Below are 18896 nucleotides of genomic sequence, written 5' to 3'. Positions count from 1 at the left end.
TAAAATATAGTTTTGTAATTGATTTACAATTCCTTTATTGGAAGTGACAGAGCAATTAGGAGGAGGACAGATTGGCAACTTGGGTGTAGGTGTTGTGGTACATGGGCACGTGCTAGTGATTTCTAGTAGTGGGAAGATATTTCAGTGATAGATTGGCATTGTTCCTTGTGATGCAAGGAAATGGAGAGAACTTTCTAGATTTAGGAGAGAATTTAGCAACCCTTTGAGTAGGACTCAATGCCAAAAAGAAGATAGGAGAACAACAATAGCAGTAAGAATAGAAGTGAGTTTTTATTAGATGATGCCAAAGAAAAAATAGACTCCAAGCCTCCATGGTGAAATCACACCAAGGAGGTTGGGAGAGGTGTTTTGTGTTAATGAGGACTTTCTTAGAATTCTATGTCAATTGTTCAAGAAGGAGTTTATTGGAGGGGATTTTCGTCCAAGGACAAATGTAGGCATTTTGTCTCTGTCTTGTGCATGGGTTTTTCTGCTAACACAAGACAAAGTAGAGCGGCAAGAGTGATAGAACTCTATGTGGAACTAGAAGGGCATTTGAATCCAAAAGTGGTAGGATTAATTTGAGGTCAGGGTTGGTTTTTGCATGATAGAGTTGTTGGGGGTGCACTGAAGGACCAACAAAGGGGGTGCAACCGTTCATGGTTTTTGGCTCTAAGGAGCCAATTTGGAAGTTGGTTGGGAAGGCAAGGGAAACATGGATGAGCTATTGTATTTCATCACTCAGTGGGAGGAGGACCAGTGAAGGATGGAGGAAGAATGGAGGAGAAAGCCGAAAGCGACACCAAGCAACGTTACAGAAAGGGCTAATCCCCAATATAGTGTTGCCTCCTATTTTAGGCAAAAGGAAGAATAAGGTTGAAACAATGGGAGGTGTAATGTTCAATGAGTCCAGGAAGGCTATGTTTAGTTGCTTGGATCACCATGAATAAGCTGCAACATATGAAGGAATAAGCAAAACCAAGGCATTTAGGCCTTTGTTGTTAAAAATGTAGAAACTCTATGAAATAGTTCTTTTGAAGTATTAAAATATTAAAAACATATCACTTATCAAAAAGAAAAATGTGTGCATATGAGTTATAATTGAAAACAAAACCTACACAACAAGAAACTTTTAAATTAGTGCATTCAAGACACTTTATTGCTACTAAAACTATACCAAGTAACATAGATAATGAAATAATTCTATAAAAACAAAAGATTTATCGCATACATATATGTAGCATTCAAGTTATATGGGCATGTGTGTTCAAGTTATGTTCTAATTTATCTTGTTTAATATGTGGGATTGTGACTATTCTAGTGTGATAATAGATATGCCATTTTGACATTGTGACATGGCACATAGATCGTCAAGTAAATGGATCTTTTAAAATCCATGGATAAGCAGGCTTATCACATGTAGTTAGTGTGTTAATATCAATAGCTTGTTTAAACAAACAAAAACTTTTTTATAGAAAAATATCAACCAAAAAATAAATATTGCTTCAATTATGAAAAGAGTTAACTATTTGCCTAAACCACTAGATTAGGATTAAACACAATTGTGCTAATTATTTTGAAAATGAAGAAATTGCTATTTGTGTAAATCTCTAGAAAAGGATAAACATAATTGCAATATTTCAATATTTAAATTCGAGAAGGGAAATTCCTATAATTAAATTTTGAACCAAGAGTTTGCTACATTGAGATTAACCTGAATATTGCTATATTCAACTCAGAAATGATTTCGCTATATGAAAAATAAAAATCATATCTTATGCATAAAAAGAGTACAAATCGAAATAGATGATTTTAAACATACTAGTGGTGATCCTACTAATTCAAAATATGATACTTAACAATAGCATTGATGTTTATGTTGTTCATAACTCTAAATATCATTATTTGTGAGCCACTTCATGGTATTGATTTGAAGTCTATATAGTAAACAACATTAGAGATATGAAGGACATGGACTTGGAAGAAAGGTAAACAAAATATTGCTCTATTTGAGCCTAATTTTACCCATGGAAGTGTCAGTTTGGTTTATTCATAAAATGATGAAATAATTTTATGAATACCTATACTGGATGTGGAACCTAAAGCATTTGTTGCATAGAAAGATCCTTCCAATTGTCTGAAAAAAGATTCAACTAGAGCTAATAGGCATCTGAGCACTTTTTCAAGGTCTCATCAATCATTCATGAAACATCCAATATTATCTTGTCAAGAGAGACACTAATCCAAACCTTATTATAGTTTTCAACTTTCAACATATCTAAAAGGGTTAAAACTAAAATGGTATGACAAGAACTTGTTAACAAGATTGCTTATAGATTGGTTTATGATAGACAGTGGAATTCATTTGAGAAGATATTTAAAAAGTTAAAAAAAGGCTAGTTGGTAATAAAGCCCCTTTAACCTTACCATTCTCACGTTCCTTCCATCCAAATTGATAGCCATAATAATTACCACACAATAAACATATTCTTTCTTTGATGAGTTATGTTGGATTTGTTTTCAAACTGCAAACTACCATGGTTAATAGATGTTGAGATGATTGGTTCACAATCTTATAGGATGCCTACAAGACAAAGCTTGTCTAGTTCAATTAATTTTTTAGTTGCTCATATCAACCTTTCATGGTATTCCTTGCGGTCTAGTGAGGGACTTTATGTTCAAGCCAATTCAAAATTTAATTCCAACCTCATATTGTTATATATTGATCCTAAAATACTTTCAAGGAACCAGTTGTCTTAAATGTATAGACTTGATAACAAAATGTAAAAACCTTGAGAAACACACACTTTGATGAATCTTTCAACTCAAAAAAGTAGTGTTAAAACTACTGCTATGATGCATCATTTAATAAAGAAATGACATCTATTTTGAGAGTTGTTATCTTAACCTTTGTTGTTGATATCTTGGAGTGGTAATGTTTGTTGCCTTTTAATGCAAAGACTTAAGAAGCAAGTACCCTAGATTTTTCTTCCTTATATATTACACTTAATAGATCTATCTGCATCTTTAGACATCAATTTATTATTCTTTTGTTGTTTTCTATAAACCTTCCACATTTATAAAAATAACAAAAAATATATTACACATACCATACCTTTCAATATATTACACGCACCATACCTTTCATCATGGAAAGAGGCTTCAAGTTCAAAAAGTCATTAATATGACCACATCACCTATTTGTTGAGTGGCAACTAAGGGGTTATGCAATGCTACCATTGTAATCCATCTCTACCAATTTCATTTGCTACATTATTACAAGCAGTGATTGCTTGTGGTGGCGAGATTGGATCCTCCTCCATCAAAGCCTCATTATCATCATCCATCATCATGTGCTCCTCATTCGCAGTGACATTATCATAACCTACCCTCTAATCTAATGAAAACTCCTACACACATGTGGGAAATTAGGAATGCGTCCATGGAACCACTACAGGTTTTCTTACTAATGCCTTCATGTTTGATGTAGGATCAGATTATCTTGCAAGATGAAATAGGTCAGGGAAGTTTCCCCTCCCTTGAATCTCCCACGTTGGTAGCAACATAGAAAAATTTAATGCCACCTCATACAATTAAAGCTACATTTTATTTTGATATTTTTATAGCTAAAACAACTGAATCCACTTCAGAATAGAAGATACCTACAAACCACTACAAGGTATTTATCATATATAACCATTAGTAAGAATTCTCATTAACAAAAAAAACCTAGAACATACAATGCATAATGAATTGATTAGTACTTACCCTTATGGTTTGAAAAGTAATTCATTTTGAATTTGATTGGAAGATCAAGTGAGCCAACTACTGGAAGACCTAAAAAATTTGGAGGATTCACTGGCTTGTAGAGCACAAGTGCATTTTCATCATTGGAAACATAGTAGGGCAAGGGTGTTCATTAGTACCTATTCCCATTCCATAGCCTATTAATAAAGTCATCAAAAGGTAGTAGTGTAGTTTTTTTAAGTTTCACCAGTGTGGTAATAATATGCTAGGTGGCAGAGGCATTGACAGCATCACTAGCTACACCCTAGTAATAGATAATTATGAAGAGTCATCATCTCACCTAATAGAATTTCTAGGTTGATTACTAGTAGCGTCATGACTCTAGTTTCTCTTTCCCTTATAATAGTAGGGATCTAGCTAAGGTGGCACATTCCTGATGATTCATCTCATAGTAGGGGAATCGCTCGACATGCCTATATTAGAATGGCTCTATAAAAAAAAACTCAACCATCTCTCTTGCTCACTTTTCTTTACTGATCCAACTTAGATACTTGACCCCGCCTTGTTTATTAGACTTGGTCCCCCCATTGCTTGCTTCAAGATCCCATGCTAATTAAGGGACTACAACCTAGAACTTGATTCCTACTCTACTTCTTATGATCTAGTCCATTCACCAACCAATTTGAGTGGTAAAGGTTTTGTAGCTCCAGCTCCTTTGCACACTTTGTCCAATTCAATGAAATAGCAAATGATTTTTCATTTTAAAGATAAGCCTGTGTTGGTCAAACTTATGACCAATAGGGGCTTAGATTTTTTATTAAAAAAAATCCTTCTACAATTTGACCAACCTAGACCTTTTTAATTAATGGTCAAAAATTTTGGTAGAAAAATGAGGTCAAATGTAGTAGTGTATTCAAAAACACTTGCGGATGAAGCCACTCTAGGTCTTGAATTTCTTGTCCATGCATTTGATGACTACATCATGAATGTTATTGAACCCACCAAATATCTTTCACTCACCTACCTTGAGCTCATAGACTAGAATTTCAATGCATCTACTGAAGTCCCTACATTCCAAAATGACTATGATCTTGCCTATTACTTAAACATTGTCAAACCTATAACATCTTCCACCAATGAACAAAGCATCAACATGACTGAAGTTGACATCAAATATCTCAGTCATACAATCAAAAACAACAGAAATAAAAGGTCTGATGGTGAAAACCACATTGTGGCAGTATCAGAACCTAAAATAGTAAAAATAAAAGATGTATCCAAGGGTGGAAACCTCTCTAAGGCACCTATGGATGAGATATTTGATGCACTTCCTAGTCATTTTTAGGAAAGATCATTAGTGTTGATAGAACCAACATAGCTAATCAACTTGGGAATAGAGGAATAGTCTCACATGATACATCTTGCACAGGCATTATCTCCAGAAGAAAAAGAGGAATCCATTGCCTTCTTCCAAGAGAAAAAGATAAAATTTGCATGGACATACTCAAACATGCTAGGATTATATCCTGATCTCATAATGTATCACTTGTCTATTGCACTAGGGGTTAAACCAGTCAAATAGAAACTTAGGAAAATGCATCCTCATGTTGCATTGCTTTTCAAAGTTGAACTAGAAAAGCTTCTAAAAGCTGGTTTCATCTATGCTATTGATTATGCTAAATAGATATCAAACATTGTTCTAGTCTCTAAGAATGACAAATCTATCAAAGTTTGTATAGATTTTTGAGATCTAAACTTAGCATGTTTGAAGGATGATTTTCCACTCCCTTTTATTGATACTACAATTTTTCATGACATGATGCATAAAATAATGGAAGACTATGTCAATGATATCTTAGTTAAGGGCACAAAACACAACACTCACCTTCAAGATTTGGGACTCATTCTAGATTGTATGGAAAAATTTAGTCTTAGACTTAATCCCAAGAAATGTGCATTTGGTGTAACATCTTGGAAACTACTTGGTTACATTGTCTCTGTAAAAGGAATTGAGGTTGATCTAGAGAAAGTTCAAGCAATCATGGATATGCCTCCACCTTGTAATATCAATCAGATGAGGGGCTTACAAGGAAGACTTCAATCCATTTACAAATTCATCTCATAGCTGGCCGATAGGTCACAACCTTTTACTAGGACTCTACATAAAGGTGTGAAATATAATTGGAGCCAAGATTGTGATCAGAGTCAAACATAGATAAAGCAATACCTTGCTAATCCACCGATCTTGATGCCTCCTATTCAAGGGAAACCTCTTATTCTATACATCTTAGCAACAAAAACATCTCTTGGTATCTTGCTAGCTCAAGAAGACAATGACAAAAAGGAAAGAGCTATTTACTATTTGAGTCACGCGTTGATTTCTTATGAAATGAGTTATAGTATCATTGAGAAGGCTTGCATGATAGTTGTCTTTGTCTCCCAAAAGCTAAGACACTACATGCTTTCCCATACTACATGACTGGTTGCTAAAATTGATCCACTGAAATACTTACTTTGCAAGGTAGCTCAAACAGGAAGGTTAGCTAAGTGGGTCATGATACTAAGTAATTTTGACATCCAATATGTTGAATGAAAGGCTATCAAGGGACAAATGATTTTTGATCAATTAGCAAAAGCACCAATGTAGAGTCTTCTCCCATTGAATATTGATTTTCCTGGTGAATCAATTCTAAACTCACACACCAAACTTGGGTGATGTTCTTTGATAGTTTCTTCATACAATAGGGATCTAGTGTTGGACTATTGTTCATAACACCATAGAGGTACTTACTGCCTAAGGCATACAAGTTTTGTTTCCTACTACAAACAATATTGCCAAATATGAAGCTATGATTAATGGCATGAAGATTGTAGTTGAATGGAGTGTGGATGAATTAAATATCTTTGGTGACTCACAGCTCATAATCAACCAAGTCAGTGATGTATATTAGACAAAGGATGAGAAATTGATCCCTTATAAGTGCATGGTAGATGACATGAAGAAATACTTTGCTCATATCACTTTTCAGCAAATTCCTCAGGTAGACAACAAAGCAGTTGATGCCATGGCTACTCTTGCTTCCATGTTACAGATGTCAAAGAATGATCTTTGACATGAGTTCCTAGTGGAAACATTACTATACCCTACCTATAATTCCCCTAAATCTCAGATGGTCTATTCTATTATAGGACATGATTCATCCCGCTACCACCATATATACTCTTACTTGTGCGACCAAACAATCCCAGACAGTCTAACCTAGAATGAAAAATGTCACCTTACCTGCAATACTTCACAGTATGTTATTATTATTGATGACTTGTTTACAAGAGGTCTTGATGGAACACTGCTTAGGTGTCTAGAACCTGATGAGTCCAAATTCACATTAATCAATGTATATGAGGGCATTTGTGGATCTCACTCTAATGGCTTGACACTAGCTCATAAACTTATTAGAGTTGGTTACTATTGGCCAAATATGGAGCAAGAGGCAATCAAATACACCAAGTCTTGCAAACAATGTTAGCTTTATGGGAATATGATTCATGCTCTAGCTAGGGAGTTGATTCCATCTATCACATTGTGGCCATTCCAACATTGGACCTTTGATCTTCTAGGTCAAATTCACCTGTCCTCTTCAAATGGACACAAGTTCATCATTACAGCTATAGATTATTTCACCAAGTGGGTAGAGGCAGTCCCTCTCTCTCTAGCAAATGGAAAAATTGTAGCTCAGTTCATTATGAATTATATCATATGCAGGTATGTTGTACCTTCCTCCATTATTATTGATAATGGAGGACAATTTAAAAACAAGGATTTTAAGGAGTTATACAAAATTTTAGAATCATGCAACACTAGTTTATTTATTACCCCTAGGGTAATGGTCAAGCAAAGGCCTCCAGCAAGGTGATCCTTAAAATCTTGCATCACACAGTTAATAAATCTAGAAGGGACTAGCACCTTTTGATTAATCTAGCTTCATGGGCTTACAAACTCAGTATCAGAACTCCAATAGGTATAATGCCCTTTGCCTTGGTATATGGAGCAGATGTTGTGCTTCCAATTGAGGTTGAGATTCTTGTTTTGAGAATCTCCATGAAAGGCCTCATTATTGATGATGACTATAGAATATCTCAACTTCAAGAGCTTGAATTGTTAGATGAACATTGACAAGTGGCGCATGATCATCTTCAAGCTTATCAGCAGCATATGTCTAGAAGCTACAATAAGAAAGTTAAGCCATGTGACTTCCAACTAGTTGATCTTGTTTTGAGAGAAAACCCTAAGAATCAACAATAGTGGGTACAAAAAGGGAAGTTCAAAACCAACTAGCTTGGTCCCTATATAGTCATTGTAGTGTTTGGATCTAGTGCTTACCAACTTTCTATAGCTAAGGGAATTGTACTCAAGGAGCCCATCAACACTCTCCATTTGAAGCAGTTCTACAACTGATCTAATTTCAAAAGCTCTTTGTATATACTTACAAGTCTTGAAAAAAATCTAAAAATTGCAAAAAGTCTTGAAAAAATCATTACCTTGGTGAAAACCTAGCAATAGGTACCTTGGTAATACAAAAAAAAAAGTTTCATTGATGAAAACCTGGCAAACAGGCATCATGGTAGCAAAAAAAAAAATCTCTACTAAGAAGGTGAAAACCTAGTAAATAGGTGCCTCTTGTTCCAAATGCTATATCTTGCAATGCATCTAGTTTCTTTCCTACTTTAGTTTTCTAATATCACTCATGTATCCATGGATTAAATTTTTTCATAACTTGAGGACAACATCCTACAGTGTCATAGGAATCTCTCGTGTTAGTCACTAGTTGTTCTAATTGCAATGACCTACTGTCACTCGTGTCACTTTTTGAGATTCCTCTCATGGAAGATCTCTCTCACATTAGTCACTAGTTGTTCTAACTATTTGTCTACTACCTCTAGTGTCACTTTTTGAGATTCCTCTCATGGAAGATCTCTCACGTCAGTCACCAATCATTCTAACTACTATCGCTCGTGTCACTTTTTGAGATTCCTCTCATGAAAGATCTCTCTCATGGAAATCACCATTTGTTATAAATGTGTTTGTCTACTGTCACTCAGTTTCCTATGAAGGTTCCCCTTACTAAAGATTCCTCTTTAACTTCAGTCACTAGTTATTCTAACTGTGCTTGTCTACTATTGTCACCCTATTGAAGAGATTTCTTTCATATATATTCTAAACATTGACACTTGACATTAATCTTATAACACAAAAAACTAAACTCAAAATGATGAACTTTTTTGTGATATGGTAAGCTTTTCTTTGCTTGTTTTTCTTTCACTTTATCGTGTCTCTTCGAGAAACTTGATGATGTCACTTTTGACTAGAGAAGCAAGGACTAGGGGCATGATATTTTCTTTGCTTTCTATTTGATGGTCTAGTTCCAATGGTCTTAAGCATCATTATAAAAGGGGTGTCCACTATAAGAGCCTTCATCTCATATTGGATGGTCGTGTATACCTCGACTCCTTTTATATAGACTCTTCATTGAGGTTGGTTCTTTTCCTTACTTGTTTGAGTGAATTCTCTATGCTATAGTAACTACTGATACTTGTCCTACTAAGTGAATGTACAAGTTATTGTGAGTATACCTAGCACACTTTTGTCTTAGGTTATGAATGCAAGGGTTATTGCAGATAGAATATTTATTGATTACTTAGCATAAGAAGGGTCTCTTGTGTGTCTGCACATAAGAAACATTATGGTCATCCTAAAATTTATGCTTTGATGCTTATGTTCACTTGCTGCATTAAAAGGGACAAATGTTCTAGTTATTATGGCTTCTTGTGCCTCAGATGCTTACATTTAATCCTAAAAAAAATAGAATAGATGTCCTATTCATATTCCTATGACTGCAATGTTAGTGGGAATTGTATGGCATTTGGGGTTTAGCTACATGCTCAATGATAATAATTGTCAAAGATTGGTAACTAGACCTAGGGTTGAATCTAGCATAAGATTGTATTGCATAAGCACATGGTTCAATTGCTAATCTACTTGCCTCATTTGTAATGAGGAATTGTTGGCGTCTTCAAAGTATCATGTTTCTTCATGACTGCACAAGCATTCACTTCTTTGGTTCTTCCTCTTGATCTTCAAGGAATACCTATCACTATCAACAAAATGGAACATTGCATGAGATGTTAGCTCATTCACATTTTGCATTTCTTACAGAATTTCATGATTCATTTCATCTACACTACTTTCATACATTATATCAAATTTGCATTCATACTCATAAGCATAAAAATCTCATGTATGACAAACTATAAAGAGAGAAAGTGACACATGCAAATGGTACTCAAATCAAAAAATCTTGTATATATCAATGGAAAAATAAATGTTACTCGGGTGTTGTCAATCTAAAAAATGGTACAAAATGGTGCTGGCACATTAATTGATACATAGCCAAACCAAAATTGGAACAAAATGAAGCTAACTCTCTCCTTCCCCCTCACCTCTCACTGGTGGCGGAGTAGGAGAAGGAGGAGGAGGATGCATGTCTAGTCTTGTCAGAGGCCATGCAGCTCCCAACTCTCATGCATACTAGGAAAATTGAGGCACCCACTCAGCCTCATTTAGCACTACTGCTGCATATGTCACAAAATAATATGATGCCCTAGATGATTGCAGCTAGATCTCATCTTGCTACTACTCTAATCTTTGAGCTACTAGCTCTAGCTACTCCCCTAAATCATGGATCTCTCAATCCTACTCTGCTATCTAGGTATCCCTAATAGCAACCTATATATGAAAATCTCCTAGTTGTCATTGTGTTGTCTGCACTCTATCTCTTGACCTCCTCAGGGCCTCCTAGGTCTGTGCCAAGATATTTCCACCTTGGGCCCCTATAGTAGGCTAGTCTTGCATCTCCTTATCACCCTCACCCTACTTGGTTGGATGCTTGTCTAGTCATGCTACCTCTATCCATGGTCTCTAGGTGTCTCCTCCAATAGCTCCTAGGGAGCCCATCTTGCCTCAAGGATGTCTTTGTCCTACTCTACTACCACAAGCACTTGGGTCTACTCTTATCTACCAAGGAGGAATCTATACCAGGCATTTCTTATGCCTAACTCCCTCCTACTGGGGCTAATTTTTTGGTGCATGTAGCACCTATACCAGATGAATGGGTACAACCATCCCTACTGGGTCTGTGAACTATGGAAAGGGATGACTCACAAAATAAGCCTGATATGCAGGAGTCATCCCTCCATCTACCATTGCTACTAGGTAATCCCACTATGTCTCAACTAAGTTGTGCACATCAATCATCGACCTTTCTAGGTCTAATCTAGTCGACCAGTCTTGATCTACATATGTTGCAAGCCACATGTATGAGCAATACTCTTGTGATATATCCTATGGTCAACCATACTATTGCCACACCCATGTCAAAGGGAATCTCTCAACAGCTTGTACTAAGTGAACTATCAGTGGTTGAGATGTGAACATATGACTTAGCTCTATGAGTGCATCATCCCATGCTTCTATCTCCCTCCATGGTGGCCATACCACCACTACCAGGTCATCCAATTGAGCCCTCCACTACTCAATCTTTCCCAGAGTTGTCTGGGTCAATTGGCCTCTATAGTGGCATATATTAGGCTCCATGTGCTACCTCTCATCTATGAATATGGTTCTAGTGATTAGCAAGTGCTCCCATGCCCATACCTAAAGAACATAGACCCTGAAAGCCATGCTCTTCCTCTCATGGTAGACTATCTCATGCATCTCATGGAACATCTAGGCCAGCATGCACTGACCCCATCCATATCTCTCGGATGCCTCCAGCATCATCTACAACATCTAACCCCATCCACACTCTAACCCATGTTGCCCTCTATCAAGCATCAGGAAGCAGTTGATAAATATAGCCAATACTGATGGCAACCTATGTGGGGGACCACACTAGTTCCTCCTAGCTAATGGCTCAGCCCATGATGAAGTCCTCTTGGAAGATGGCCCTCAGTACCCTGTCCCTATCTATTGCACTGTGTCATAAATAACATATGGCTCATGGAATGGGATGTACAATATCCAATAGATATCCTCTAGGGTGATCATCATCTCCCCCTGTGGCAAATGGGAGGTGTTCATCTCCGAATGGAAAAACTCCACCAGTGCAGTCAAAAGTCCATGATTCACTAGTATTGGTGGAATCTAGCAAAGATATGACAATCTAAGTCTATCAATGTGTGTTGTGTCAGCATCATCTAACTATTGCAACAAAGCTCCATAAGGTGGGTAATGGGACCTAAATCTGACATTGGGAAAGGTAACATGCACACATGAACACAATAGGAAAATGATCAATCTTAGATAAATGAACATGATGAATTAAGATGCAAAATGACAATGACAAATCACTTTTCAAACATCAAAATTTTCATTTTACACCTGAATTTCACGCAAAGATTGCACATATTTGCGTGAGGATACACTTTATCAAGCAAAGAGAAATCAAGCAATAAGTGAAAAATTTACTATTTTTAAGGCTTCTCATGCAAAACATGGGTATCTCCCATGTGAAAAAACCCATAACACCAGGTGAAGAAGTACTGACTTGGTACTTCTTCGTCCGAAGGGCGATTGAGGTTGCATGAGGAAAGACATCCTCACACAAGGACCGACACAACAACAAATTAAAATGCCTAAAACATGCTAAAAACATCTCAAAAAGCATGAAAATTGAAATACAAAGCAAGGTTATCGATGGCTTACCAGATGTCCATACTTTGTCAGTCGAGTGTGTTGTTGGGAGTGCTCAAATTGGTGTGAATGCATGAGGACCACCATTTTCTCCTTAGAGATTTCTCCTTCACAAAAGACAAAAGTGCAAATGATTTGAAAATGACCCTTTGGTCCCTTATATAGGTTTTGACCTAATTTTTCAAAGTGCTCCTTACCCCCTGGCTAATTTGGTTATTTTGAATCCATTTTAAGGATCAAATTTGAAATCTAGCACACTTAAGCAACCCAAAAATGTATTTTAAAATTTTAGGACTGACGCAATTGAACACTTGTGAAGTCTAATTTTTTTGATACTTTGTGTATCTCATAATCTTTTCAAATCACATTTTCTTCAAATTTTCCAAAATCTCTAGAAAATGTCAACTCTAGTCAAACTTGGTCTTTTAGACCTCAACGTCACTCCAAATTGACTCCAAATTTTCTTCTAGTTATTTTGATCTCTTCTATATTCTTTTGAATCTCATATTTCTTCAATATCTCTCGATATACTGGTCTACATCACATTTTTAGTGTGTCATCTTTTCATTTCACTCCTGAGGGGGCAGGATGATTGCATCATTGAATCTTTCAAAGTTGACTTCAACTCAATTTGAATCTTATGCCCTCATCACTCAGGTTATCTCATCACTCGAGACATCTTGCTCCCTTTCTATCTGGCATCATATGTCATCTATCTCATCTTTTGATCTACTGATCACATCTTATAGCAGTCCTTATGAGAGTTCGATGGACAGGTATCAAGACAGTCTAAACCCCAACTCCTAAGGAACAAGCCTCATTCTAGGGATGATTCTATGACTCATGATTGGATCTTGTTATCTTTTATGGACCAGTATTTAGGTGTTCTATCTGGACTCTGGGGAATTAAGCTCCATTTTGGAGATAATTCCAAATTCTTGCTAAGGATTAAGCTTCGTTTAGGAGATAATCCTTACTCTTACTGAGAATTAAGCCTCATTCTGGGGATAATTCTAGGCTCTTGCTTTCGATCACTATTCAATGGAGAGGTATCGAGACATTCTAAACCCTAACTCCTGAGGATAAAGCCTTGTTCTGGGGATGATTTTATGAATCGTGATTAATCTTGTCATCTTTTAATGGATAGGTATTTGGACAATCTAACCTTGACTCCTAAGGATTGAGTCCCATTCTGGAAACAATTCTATGAAATTTAACAATCTTCGTGCTATCAATTTTGGTATCTAGGTGTTCTATCTAGATTCCCTAACATTAAGCTTCATTCAGGAGATAACCTTTAAAAGCTTATCAATTTTGGTATCTAGATGTTCTATCCAAATCCCCTAAGGTTAAGCTTCATTTTGGAGATAACCTTAAAAAGATTATCAATTTTGATATCTAGGTGTTCTATCTGGATTCCCTAAGGTTAAGCTTCATTCTGGAGATAACCTTTAAAAGCTTATCAATCTCAGTATCTAGGTGTTCTATCTAGATTTGCTAAGGTTAAGCTTCATTCTAGAGATAACCTTTAAAAGCTTATCACATCTCGGTATCTAGGTGTTCTATCTAGATCCCCTAAGGTTAAGCTTCATTTAGGAGATAACCTTTAAAAGCTTAGTAATTGGTCTTCATGTCATCAATTTCAGAACTAATCTCATTTCTTGATCTATGCATCATACTTCTAATTTCTTTGAATCGAACATCCTGCACACACATTCATTCAAAGACAGGCAAATGTAATACCCCAAAATTGGCACATTGCTATGTTAACCAATTTTGGTCTATTTAATCATTCCTAAGTCCTATTTCACTAAGTAATTATGATTATGATATTCACTACTTGACCTAAGTGTCAAATGTAGAAAACCCTAATCTGCATTAATCACACTATTTATTTAATTCCTAAGTATCGACTCAAATTAGCTACATTAAACCTATTGATTAAGTTTAATTTAATTATAAGTGTTCATACTTTAATTTTAAATTAAAATTACTTCTTTATCTAATGTAAAAAGGAATTAAATGTATTTAATTTAATAATGTTCTTATTTTAATTATTGGATTTAATTATTCAATTAATTAAAGATTATGCATTTATGAGGTCATATCTTATTTTATTAAATTAAATATTCTCTACAAATCTTCTCTTCAGTTCTGGAATGGAAGGTCTAAGTGAACTATTTCTCAAAATAGAATCAACTTAGTTAACTTGTTCTCACACTCAGGTGAGACTCAATTAACTCTTCATCACATTCAGATTCGAAATAGTTAACTTCATCTTTTCTAGGAATTTTCCATTCTGACTGAGTCTTATCTTCAATCTTGACCGTTCATTCCAATTAATCTTGACTATCGATCAATCATGGGATTCTATTTAGGGAGCCTTCAATTCCTCATTAAGGGGGTTGAATTAATTGTGCATCAAGTTAATTTTGGAATAGTTACTCATTTTCATACATCCATAGCTTAATTTCTTGCATTTTAATTACATTTCTTAGCTTAATATGCATACATATAGAATAAAATGCTTCTTTTATTTCTTAGCTAAACAATACATTTCATTTAGCTTTAAATTACTGCATTCTCATATAGCTTACAAAATCCTTCATACTAGAGGTCTGGTTATCAGCTTCTCATTCTAAGAGCAAGGGCAAAATCCATCTAGTTAGGAGGCAATAGGTTGAACTATTGGATTACTCGGATGAATAAGCTCATACTTATTCTAAGATGATCTCTTGGGTAATGACCGTGTTGAAGAGTGTGTGAGGATCAGAGGCCCACATTTCACACATACAACTACAAGGCAAGGTCACAACCAAGCATCCTCTCTACTCCCATCCTAGCATGTAATAGCACTTGAGGCATGGGAGAAATAATAAACTAACTCTTGTTAATTAATTTTAACCCCATTAATGAAATATTATCACTTATTGAAATAACTTACAATGGGATACCTAAGAAGCCTCTTTAGGGCTTTGGACCCCATTGCAAGCCACTTCCCAGCATACACAAAAATAACCTACCCTAAGCTCATAACGAAATATCACATAATATCACAAAAACCACATCATTCCTATATAAGAAACTAAAAATTATAATAGATAATTGATCACCTCTCAAAGGTTATAACACAAAATCACAAAATGAGCTTGCATAAAGAACTAGTTCTCACCACAGAAACACGTGAATGCATCACAATGTTTGGGAATGAAAAAATCCTGACTAAACAACATTACATAACAACATCATGAATAAATCACTTTTCAAGCCTCTGGTAAACATACCTAAATGGTCAAACTGATAGGTTTCCCAAACCCATCACAAGATAAAATATGACATTTTGACATGCATCTAAAATAGGTGTAATCATTTAGTCTTTCTTTTTTAGTTTTCCATAACAATTCGCTAAAGTTCAATTTGATAATAATTGGGGTTTTTCATTTCTCAAAGTTCTCTGTTGATAAAATTCCAAATTTTAGATTGACCGCATATCTCAATTAGAAAACAACCCCTTTTTTTCCAAAAGAAAACAAATACACAAAGAAACTATTTTTTTAAATATCATATAATATTCAAATATAATTATATTAAATAATAATCATATTTAATAACTAAATTTAATTAGTCATCAAATAATAATTAAATTCTAAATTAAATAATATTAAAATAAAAGTAATTTCTTAATAAAAATAAAAATTGCCCTCTTTCTTTAATTATTTACTTATATATTTTTTAAACCCTTTTTTTAAAGAAAAATAATAATAATAACTTTTTAATAAATATACTTTTTACTAACCCCAATTAATGGGGTGCCAATGCAATGGCTTTAGGAGCCTACACGTAGCAATTGGTTTGCTAAGGCAGACATTGTTGCCTTGGGCAGCACGCGTGCTACCTTGAGCAGTCTATCGTTTCCTTTGGTAGCAGAGGCCTGCTCTTAGCAGTCATGCTAGCCAAGTTGCATTCGTTGGGGGGTGGGGGTAATGGTCTGCCTCCCAACGCAATCAAAAATAAATATAAAAATAAATTCCTTGTTGAAGTAAAAACTACCACAATAATTTTTAAATACTGTGGTAATTAACTATATATTATTTTTAAAATAAAATTTCTAATTTAGATCTGATAGGGAAAATATTTTCAACCATTTGAATTTATAAAACAATAATCTTGCTCATTCTTCAAACCGTGCCCATGAATCAAATTCTAAATTCAAGCTTTTGATTAAGGGTTTTCAATGAGGGTTTCAGATTGTAAGTTTCATAGAAATTTTCCAATGAGGGTTTCAATTCAAGATACTTTTTTTTTTGCATAAACAAAGATCCATAAAACTAGTGCAAAGAAGATAGAGGTAAACCAAAAAGATTTACTATATTAAACTCTACAAAATTTCTACCTCAATTTGATGCTAAAATCTAACAAAAGCTCAATGAATGTAAAAAATTTCGTCTCCTAAAAATCCTTTTGAAAAAATGCTCCTCCAAACCTGTGTGTGGAGAAATGAGGGCTAATCTCTTAATAAAGAGTTTAACTCATCCTAGGGTTGCGGTTTTATGAACACGTAAAAGTCTTTTCTATTATTATTTTAATTTATTTAATTCCTTGTACATGCTTTTTGACATTAATTAAAAGTAAAACCTATATAAATTTTATTTTATTTTTCTCAAACACAATGACATAGCCACTTGATATATTTATATATAAATTTTAATATTTTGTACATTTACTCTAATTCTAAGATACAGAGCTCCCAGAGAAAAGAATTAGGAAGACTTATATGAATTATTCTTGCTACATTTTATTAAATAAGATATTTTTAGAAAACATGTTTATTAATTTAACTAATAATAATATTTAAAGTTCATTTTTTTAAATGCAACTTCTAAATTTATTATTATTAATTTAATTACACTCAATTTGGTCTTTTAATTAAATCTATAAATATATTTCTTCTATTTAATTAATTTCTCAATTAATTAAATACAATAAAAATGATTTTTCTTTATAATATTTATGTATAATTAAATCATTTAATAGTATCTTTGTTTGATTTAATTACGTCTGAAAATCATAGTAGACCCACAAATTCAATAAGAAATTCATCTAAACAACCAAGTACGAACCAAACTCAATAGGTTAAAAATCTTGAATTCGCATCACTTTGACAAATTTGGAAAGGTAAATTAATCAGGTACGCGTCCTATATTTTAGGACAATTGGCTCAAGTTTAGGATTTGGACTTGAGAACTATCTCCTCTCTTTTGCCATTGAGATGTTGTGATAGGGCATGCTCATCATAGTAATTCAAGGAAGTCAATGCATTGTACTTTCAATTATATAAAAGTTGAACATGTACATATGCATATATATCTAAACTAGACAGGCAATGACAAGGAGTGGTACACTATGTAGATCCCAACTAGTAGGTAACTATGACTCCCTCCCTCAACCACATCAGAAATGTCAAGCATAAAGTAAGACATACATGTACACCATACACATGCAAGCATGGGGTAGGTAACCATAAAATGGCATATAATTCATCCATATAACTATCATCATGAAAACAATTGAAATTACTATATGTAACATACAAAGCATCATCATCAACAACTAAATAACCATGAACACATGAAATATCTGAATATAAAGTAGCTCATCATATATAAAATCTAACTATGAAAATAACATCAACCAAATCAGGTAACTGAGTAACACTAAATCATATCACATAATCATGAAAATTGGCCTAAAAGAATTTGGCAATATAACATAAAAGCAAATTACGAGTAGGGACTACATCTTCCCCCTAGACTTAGGCTTACTCTTGGAAGCCTATAAACAAGTAGGGATATAGACCCATTGGACCCTTACCTATTCTATGGTTCGATGCCTGAGGGTCAAATCTCGTTGCTGAAGAATGTGCATCAACTCCAAAACCGGCTTCCCATCCTCAACCTATAGCACATTCCAACCAAGAACATATATCACATCAGGAATATATTTTCTAAGAATAGAGACATGGAAAACATCATGTACATGAGCTAGGCTGGGTGGCAATTCAATATGGTAGGCAACTAGACCTATCCTCTCAAGAATCTCAAATGGCCCCACAAACTAAGGTGTTAGCTTCGAACCCTTTCCATAACGGATTAGACTCTTTCATGGATGCACTCTCAAGAATACCTTCTCTCCAACTATAAACTATTTATGTATCTTGTTAGTGTCTGCATACATCTTCTACCTATCATGTTCTATAGACACATGATCATGGATGCACACTACCTATTGCTCCATATCACGAAGCATCTCAGGACCCAATAGGATGTGATCCTCTAAATTGCCCCAACTCAATGGTGTATGACAAGAATGACCATACAAGGGCTAAAAAGGTGTCATCCCA

At 34.8% G+C, this 18896-nt stretch overlaps 1 pseudogene; it reads right to left on the bottom strand.

The window, feature by feature from the left end:
- Window positions 1-18639, bottom strand: part of LOC149573143 (uncharacterized protein At2g33490-like) — a 37183-nt pseudogene extending 18544 nt beyond the window's left edge.
- Window positions 18640-18896: the final 257 nt, after the last annotated feature.

This window comes from Cupressus sempervirens, chromosome 2 (genome assembly GCF_028749045.1).
Source record: "Cupressus sempervirens isolate cs-2001-9-10 chromosome 2, ASM2874904v1, whole genome shotgun sequence".
Classification (NCBI taxonomy): Eukaryota; Viridiplantae; Streptophyta; class Pinopsida; order Cupressales; family Cupressaceae; genus Cupressus; species Cupressus sempervirens.
The sequence above is the reverse complement of the archived record's forward strand: the minus strand, read 5'-3'. Positions and strand labels throughout refer to the sequence as shown.